Consider the following 10,002-nt stretch of genomic DNA (forward strand, 5'->3'; position numbering starts at 1 on the left):
TTTTTTGTCCTATCAAAGGGCTAAGGCAGTCTCTTTATTTAACCAATGAAATCAACACAAAACAGAAGACTCCCACATCATATTTTATTCTGATAGTGGTTGTAACTGCTGAACTGTTCTCAGATCTTTCCAACGTCACACCCACCCCAAATCAGTTTTGTTTTGTTTTGTTTTGTTTTTTTTTGCTGTTTCTTGTTAGACAAAAAACAAATTTAAAAAAATGATGATGATGACAGTGATGTGATAAGTACAAAACAAACACACAGCTAAAAAACAAAGTGACAAAGAAAAAAACCACAAGAATTATAAAAAGACATAGAAACACACACATTGGCACACAGAGAAATTCCCTAAAAAGGCAAAATCAAAAGCTTTAAGTTGCAAGCAAAATACCTATAGGAAAAGAATGTTAGTGACAAGATAAAGGATTATGTGATAAAAAAATAAAATCTCCAAAATACCATTGAGTTTGTTTTGTGTTGGCCATCTACTGTTAGGCATGAGGACTCCCTGTGCTTAAGACTTGTTTATATACTCAGGGAGACTCCATTGAAGAAAACATTTTTTTTTCATGTGTAAGTGGATAAAATTGGAGACATCATTTGTGCGTAGATCTTGCCTGTGTGCTCTTCTCCTTTCTACTCTGGAAGCAAGATGGCAAAGATCTGTTAGGCCCTGGGTATGTTGCCACAATCTATGTGAATTTCTGTATACCTCAGACCTGCTGTGTTTAGAAGGCCTTCTTTGCTTGGTCTTCTCCATCACTTTTGACTCTTCGAATCTTTGTGACTCATTTTTATAGGGATCCTCCAGGCTTAAGGGGAGGGATTTGATTGTGACGTCCCTCTTAGCACCATGTGTTCTTTAGTGGTCTTTCACTCCTTGCTGTCGAGCTCCTAGTGTCTGTATTTATTCCCATTTGCTTCAGGAGCATTTTCTATGATAAAGTCTGAGCAAGAGACACTGGTCTATGACTATTTCAGAATGTCTTTGGGAGTCATTTTGTAACTACATTTCTTTAGAAGAACAGTAATATTTGGGTTATTTCTAGATACTAAGCCTGTCTCAGGTTCCTTGCCACCCAAGCTATATCAGGGATAGGTTCCATCTCACGGAGTAGAACTGAAAATAAGTCAGATACTGGTTGGCTAGTCCTACAAGTTTTGTTCCACTGTTTGTCTAGTTAGGTCAATATTGTAGGTCAAAGGGTTTACATGTGGGTTGGTGTTTACCTTTAGCTTTTGGTAGTGAGCTTTTACTACTATGAACTATACTCAGTAGTGGTGAAGGTTTAAGTATGCACCAGCTTAAACTCTATAAGTTCAATGAGTTATATACATATTATCTTCAACAATAGGATCTTACAATCAGCTTATGGAGAACAGCTAAACAGTCTTAGAATTAGCTTGATTTATTTGTATGTTCCCATAAGGCACCTTTGGAGAAACATTTGATTAGATCTAATCTATTCCCAGAATCAGAAACTTCATTTGATAATAAGCTATCCAGGTGGGTTCTGTCATCTCCTTTATTTGAAAATTCAATTTCGGTTACATTTATATATTCGTGTATTTAGGAAGAATTTTACTGTATTAAGTGTCCCTACAACCCATAAAATGACCCTTAGTTTCTGATGTACCTTTAATTCTTTTCTAACTTACTTATCTTTTCCTCTACATTCATCCTCCCACTCATCCTTTAATAATTATGTATTTTATTTTCACTTTCCTAGGGTGATTCAATCAACTCCCAATCTCTTGCTCTATACCAAACCCCTATATTCATGTGGGAGGTAGCCTGTTTATTGACAAATTAGCAGCTATTTTCAACATATAATCAAATATATACCAAATTTGTCTTTTTGAATCTGTGTTATCTTACTCAAAATGATTTTTTTTCTTAGATTCACTCATTTGCATTCAAATTTCATTTTAAAACATATTAGTAATATCCTATTATGCAATTGTACCACATTTTCTTTATCCATTCATTTGTTGAAGGGTGTCTAGATTGTTTTCAATTTTGGCCCTTTATGAATAGAGCCCCCAAAGAACCTGACAGCTCAAACTCCTCTGTGGTTGGATGAAGGAGCCTTTAGGTGTATGCCCAAAAGCATAATGAGTAGATCTTGAGATAAATCCGTTCCCAGCTTCCTGAAGAACCATCATAATACACTGATTTTCATAGTGCCTATGCAATTTTATATTCCCACCAGAAATGGATGAGTGTCCCCTTTACGATACATCCTTATCAGAATCAGCTGTCAGTTATTTTATTGATTTAGGCCATTCTGACTAGTGAAAGATGAAATCACAAAGTAGTTTTGATTTTTCATTTCCCTGATGACTAATGGTGTTGAGCATTTCTTGAAGTGCTTATCAGCCAATTATGTTTCCTCTCTTGAGATCTCAGCCTGGTTGTGATACTTTCTTTTGATGAGTAGTTCTGAACAGAAGATTTTGGTATAAATTGGAAAAGTTTTCTTCATTCTCATTGTCTTGCAAATTGTTGAACATGTTTTGTCTATAAATCTTAAAGATTAATTCTAGCTAGAGGAATCAGTCACGCATTCCAGCTTATTTGGAAGTTGTCATGGTTATCTATAGATATTTTTTTTGGTTTTGATCCTAGCTATAAGATCCCAGCTACAAGAACACCCTTACATCTATGTTCTCAACAATAATCTTATTAAATAAGTAAACTGTGTCCAGATAAATGGATGGATTCCTTACTGGTTACATCCCCTCTTTTATGTACTATTCTGCTCCATAAATGCCAGCTGTCTCAGTCCATCTCCATCCCCAGTAGTGTCTTCTCTACTCAAGGCAACATTCAGAAAAAATCAAAAGGTCTTCTAAGAGGAGTAGTTTTGAGTGAATATAAAGTTCAATTTGATTAGATCAATGATTAGTCTAGTTTTCTTTTTTCTGTGATAAACATGATGAATAAAATCAATTTAATGTAAACAAATGTTTCTCATCTTCTCACCTGATTCTAAGTAACTGACACAGGAACTGAATGCTACCTATAAATGCTTGGTCAATAGCTCAGGTGTATTACTAACTTTCTCTTGGATTTGTTAAGCCATCTTCCTTATGTATATTCTGTCATGTGACAGTACCTTTATTAACATGTCACATTCATCTCCTGATACTTCTAAATCTGGCTGGTAACTCCTGACTCTGCCCTCCTCTTTCCCATTATCCTTACTGTGATCGTCCTGCCTAATCTTCCTGTTTGGCTATTGGCCAAACAGTGTTTTATTCAAACAATTTGAGTGACAAATATTTACAGTGTACAAGAGGATTGTTTCACAGAAACTTAGGAATCAAATGCTTTATTTAGGGCTTATATTTTACAATTTATTACCTATTTTATAATATATATATATAAACCTTAAGTAAATAAATATATATTATAATATATATATATATAATTATAGGAATTATAGACCTTAAGTAAATAAATATAAATAAAGGTTTATAATTCCTATAATTGATGCATATTAAACAAGAACCTAAGCCAGAATTTGAAGAAAAAAAAACAGAGAAAAGCCCATTTTATGACTTGATCTCAGATTTATGCTGAACTTATTTCTTATATAGCCCAAAATGGCCTGTCCAGGGAATGATGGTATTTGCAATGCGCAGGACCTTCCTATTGCAGTTAATAACAAATCCAGTTTCTTCACCCACAAGCAAGTCTGCTCTGGTCAGGCATTCAGTTGAGATTCTTTTTACAGATGATTCAAGCCTATTTCAAGTTAACAGTTAAACATAACCTTGAACATGAATCATTTACTGTGTCATGTCTGAATGACTTAGAAACAGTCATGTATCTGTGTTGCCTTATTATTTCTTGGCATATTTTATAAAATACATGGCTTTATTTGTATTCCCACTGGCTGAAAATTAAAGTACATTAGTTATAAATGAAGAATAAGTGTTTCTTAATGAATAATATGTTTATTTAGTTATATAATTGCTTTGAAAACATTTGACATTACTGATAAGCTGTTTTAATTTGTGTCATTTTACATCTATTTTTTATGTCTCATCAGAAACAAGGTTAGTGGTTGTATGTTTTGCTTCTTAGTTCATTGTATCAGATGTCATCAAGTAAAGCTGAAAGCATATTTTCTGATATCTTCATATCATTGTAGATTTAAAAATTATATTTTATGGTTGTGATTAACTATCAAAATGATAGGCTTCAAAGATAATACATTTTGATAAAAAGGAAAACTTAAACTTATAGAATACTGAAAATATATATCTGCTAAACCCTGTATATTCCTACTGCAAGGTCATTCATGATAGACTTTATTATTACTTTTAGAAATTATTTTAATGAATAAAATGTACAAAAAATTAAGATTTTTCCTTAAGAGTCATTAAGATGGACAGATATTAAATTCTCATTCACATGCTATTGAAACATTTAATTATTAATACATGATGAAGTTTTGTATTGACAAAGCTTAGGAAATAATGACCATAAATAGAAAATAATGCAATATATTTTATATAAATCATACCATTTTAGTTTCTTGAAAAACAACAATCATTTAAAGAATAATAATGATACTTATCTAGACATGGTTGATTAAAATAAAGTTGAGGAGTAAACCTTTTAATATTCAGACAGATTTTTAAGACACACAAAATTAAAACAATTATTAAATGTAAATCTTTTACCAAAAGTTAACATGATCGTTTTTGTCCAACTCAGAAATGTCCAATGTGAATATTTAAGCAAATGGCAAAGTTTTATCCCTCTTAGCATGGAGTGAAAAGCTTACAATTTGTCTAAATTTGTTTTTTTTTCCAAAAACCATTTATTATTGGTTTCTGCAGCAAGTATCTGTGCAATTGTAAATGATTTCTTAAACCTGTAACATTATTTACAAAACATAACTTGAAATCTTCTTGCTTAATTGTGGTGATTGTATTCCTGAATCATAAAATTATGCCAGAGAATTTCACTAACAACGTGCAGACTGTTTTTTTTAAACCAGACAGTATTGTTCTCAAAATTAAACATTGTTTTACAACTCTGTAGAATGAGCATTAAAGAATATATTAGAAGTGGTTAGGTGTTTGAGGATTACTATCTATATTTGCATAAATTACAAGGTTTGATTAAGCTCTACAAAGTAAAAACAGTGTAAAAACCTTGTAAGGAACATTGCTCCAAGGAAGGATTCTCACCATATCCCGGCTATGCAAGATATCCATTCAAAGAGAATTGGTTCCAAGAAGCCAGCAAAAGCAGCTGTGACAAATTCTGTTGCCACTGCCAGGGACCCCACAGTCTGCACCAGACATAAAACTGTCACTCATATTCAGAGGGTAAAACTTGAACCTATGCTGTTTCTTTCCTTATCTAGCTAGATTTGGTGAGCTCCCATTGGCTCAGTTAAGCTGTTTCAGAGTATATGCCCATCATTGTGGGATTCCCTCTTGTATGCTGTAAATACATTGTTTAATAAGGAAACTCTTGGGCCTATGCAAATATATTGTTTCTTTTTCTATTCTCTTGTCAAGTCCTAAATATTTATAAGGTCCTAAATATTTATAGATAATGTTTCATAATTCTTATCGCTTTTGAGGAAGACATGCAACATTTTTATTGAAATGTTTTGCAGAATGAAAAACCATATGCTACTATTAATAATACAACAAATAACTATGTAACCAACATTCACTTGAAGAAATAAAAATATCAGAACAAACACGATGCTTTCTTTGAATACTATACTCCAATTGCTACATCATTCTTGGATTCCTGCTTCCCTATGACTTGTTTTCTTTAACAGTTTATATAACCCATATAATTTCCTTATAAATTTAAACAATATTTACACATACTTTCAAAATGTTTTGTTTGAAAATGTTTACTTTTCACTACTGAGTTATGTTCTCATACAGAAGTGAGTTCCTTTAAGACATTGATTTAGAAGTTAAATAATGCCTTGAAACATATATACACATAATTATCAAATCACTCTTCAAAGTAGCTATGCACACTTACATTTCCTTCAAAAATGTGGAAGAACATCATAATTTGGCTTCTGTATTATTATTAAAAATTTTATAAGCCAAAACATTCTACTCAAAACTAATGTAAAATATTAGCCTCTTGATTCACAGTTGCATATATTTTATTGAAAATGAATATAATTTGATTGCTTAATAAATTATCTGAAGTTTTGGTCTCAGAAGATTAACAATAATCTTCATTTTTTGTTGACTTCTGTCTTTTTTTTTCAGTTTTGTCTTCACTCATAAATACATCTTTGTTACGGCTTCCCCTCTCTTCTTTTTTTCTACTTTCTCCCTCTCCCTCACTCAAATCTATATTTCTCAATTTCCCCTCAGAAAATAACAGATCTCCAAGTGATGTCAAATAAATAAGTTACAAGGCAAACAAGTTACAATAAGGCTAATTACACACAAAGCAATAGGTAAGTTACAATACAAAAAAAATAAATTATAATACAAAATAAACAAGTTATAATAAGGCTATTTACATACCCTCATACCAAGATTTGATGAGGCAGCATAGTAGGAAGAAAAAGCAAAATATAAACAAGACAAGACAAAAGAATCAGGGCAATCTAGCTCTCACTATTGGGAATCTCAGAAAAATACCAAGTTACACAACCATAACAGAAATACAGAGGACCTAGTTCACGAACAAAGCAAAGAAAATCGACCCACAAATCACAATCTAAGAGAACTTAGACAACAAGGAGGACACTAAGAGAGACATATATAGATCTAATCTACATGGAAAGTAGAAATAGACAAGATCTCCTGCATAAATTGGGAACATGGGGACCTTGGGTGAGGGTTGAAGGGGAGGAGAGAGGCAGAGAGGAGAGCAGAGAAAAATGTAGATCTCAATAAAATCAAAAAGAAGAAAAAAATAACTGAGAGCAGGAAAATTTTTTACATGAATAGATTCACCTAAGCTTTCTGATTCCATGATCTAAATAATCACAATAAGAGCTCCAAAAACACACACAAGGGATACATAAGCCATGATCATCAATGTCCAGATTCTATTCTTGGTGGATATTGTCATAGGACACAAGGAGCTGCCAGCAGTGAAGTGAAAAACATGCAATCATACTTTCAACCACGTTCAAATATATTTGTAGGTGTGTGAAAGTTCAGTGTACTTAAACAAAACTTCCTGTTACTAGTCAGTTAAATTTGCAGATTTTTCAGTAGAGTATTAAAGTCACAATAGATTTACATTGGGAGTTTCTAAAAGAAAACAAGTGGTCACATATTATTTATGCCTATTTTGTTGATTTATAGAAAAATGCCAATGCAAATGTCAAATGTAGGTATTTTCTATATTTGGTCAAAAATCATGAATGTATTGATCCACTCCTTTGGTACATTTAAAGTTATACTCATTAAAAATACTCAGTTTTAAAGTTAGGTTTTCAGAAACATTTTGGGAAATGAACTTGGTAGCAAATGGTAGTTTAATAGGACAACTCTGTTTTTTGTTCTTCATTATTTGGTGCCAAAAAACAAACATGATCAACATTTGACTAAGGTAGCACAATAACAAGAAAGTGAATTGGGACACTTAAGAATGAAATGTGTACTTTTTAAGAGGACAACTTCACTCCCCTAGATATTTTTCTATCAACTTGAAGCATATAAGGCTTGAAATAGGGCACATGTTTATTACTACTGTATAACAGGATGTAAAACCCATTTATAAAACAAAAAATGATAGGATATGATTTCTACTTAATACAATGCTATAGTTTTTTTAAACAGTAATTCTATATTTTTACATGATTCCTCTTTGGAATAATGCTACTTACAAATTGTGGACAATTTCAGCCTGAAAAGTTGACTACGGGAGGTTGTTTTCATGATGGGACTATTAGAACTTTAATAGGATCATATAAAAAAATATGTGGCTAAATACAGTAGTATAGCACTTACTACTTGCTAAAGTGGATAAAATTAAAACAACAGGAAGATTAAATATTCTTCTTTTTGCAGTTTCTGGATAGTATATTTTTAATTCTTTTTCTAAGCCATGTAAAATGTTCACCTTTAAAATACAGTTCATACCTTCATAAGTCAGGGTAGAAAACTCTTTAGGAAAGTAAACCGTACAGAAGTAAAAATGAAATGAAAGTTTACATATGAAAGAGAAATTGTTAGTAGGAAAATGGAAGACATTTTCTTAAACTTTGGAAAATATTCAATATGCAATGAATTTCCCTGCATATATTATCTCAACAATGAATGCTTGTGCATGTGATGTCAAACATGAGAGCTGCTGTTTTTCTTTTTCTTTATATTTTCACCAGTTGTTTCATTTTCCTATAATCCCTTTGCAAGCTGATTTTGCCACAGATTAAGGAGTAATTATTATACAGGTGAAGTTGAATGGGCACAAACTCTAAATTTGTACTGAGCATGAACCTGGAGTCCTTTCTAAGAGGAACCTGTTTAAAGGCAGAGCTTACATCTTTTTTCTTGTTCACCAGAGATGAACAAGCTGTTAGCTCTGGCCTTAACCACACCACATGCGCCAACATATTAGAGTACTACTCAGCAGTAAAAAACAATGACTTCTTGAATTTTGCATACAAATGGACGGAAATAGAAAACACTATCCTGAGTGAGGTAAGCCAGGCCCAAAAGGAGGAACATAGGATGTAATCACTCATATTTGGTTTCTAGCCATAAATAAAGGACATTGAGCCTATAATTCATGATCCTAGAGAAGCTAAATAAGAAGGTGAACCCAAAGAAACATATAGGCATCCTCCTGAATATTAACCTTCATCAGGGGATGAATGGAGACAGAAACAGAGACCCACATTGAAGATTAAATATTCTTAAGAGGGAAAATAAATTGATAGTTTGATGTTATGCTGGCTGCTATATAAAATTCTGAAATTGTAATAGGAAACAGCTCAATGATTCTTGGAAAAAATAAATAAAACAAAATAATAGTTGCTTCCTAAAAAGAATTAGACATTCATTACATATTACCATGAAAATGAAGCTTTTAATTATTATGTACACCTAAGGCAATCACCATGGAAAATCAGATATCGCATGACTCTGTAACAGGGGATATACAGTATTGGTAAATATATTAGATGCAGGAAATATTTCTTGATACATTAGAATTTCTTGTAGAGCAATGTAGGTTTTTTGTAATAAGATAAGGGTGATATGTACAAAATTGTATGACTGTGAATAATGACCTACTTATATACAACAAAACTGTTATTTCACTGCATTTCCACTCAAAAGGAAGAATGTGGATATACCTTTTTATCTAACAAGATTAAATGAGTGGAACAGAATCAAGAGCCCTTTTAATGCATTCAAGTTTGTTTGTAAAGAATCTGAGAAAGGATTATGTCAAAACATCTAGTATAGAAATTCAGGTTTTTGCTGGGTCTGCTAATATTAAAGAATAATAATCCGATGCAACAGCATAAAGTAGAGCAGTTTTCAAAACAAAGAATACATCTATCTCTGCTGCTGGTAGGTAACTGCATCCACTTTTTATTACAAGCTACTTGTTACTCCATTCAGCAATGACACATTGTCAGATAGGTAAACATGCAGCACATTTTCTTTTTATTCTCTAGGACTTTTTTGTTGCACCATTAGGTTTTAAACTATAAAGAATTCAATAATAAGTAATGGCTAGATACCAGGCCTTGTCATAGAAAACCTCATAACTAATGCAAGACATTGAATAAGAGAGAAGAAACATTAAGTCAATGGTTGAGGAGGATGTTTGTGGATTTCAAAGAAAGGGTTATACTGAAGTCAAATCTCCAACTTTTAAAATTCTCAAATAAGACATATTTTTGTTGAGGGTTTCATTTATCTTTGACAAACACAACACAGCAAATTGCTGATTAATCTGGAAGACAGAGTTTCACTAGAGAACACGAAATTTCTTTTTTTTTCTTTTCTTTTTTTTTTTTTTTTT

This window comes from Microtus ochrogaster, chromosome 17 (assembly GCF_000317375.1).
Source record: "Microtus ochrogaster isolate Prairie Vole_2 chromosome 17, MicOch1.0, whole genome shotgun sequence".
NCBI classification, from domain to species: domain Eukaryota; kingdom Metazoa; phylum Chordata; class Mammalia; order Rodentia; family Cricetidae; genus Microtus; species Microtus ochrogaster.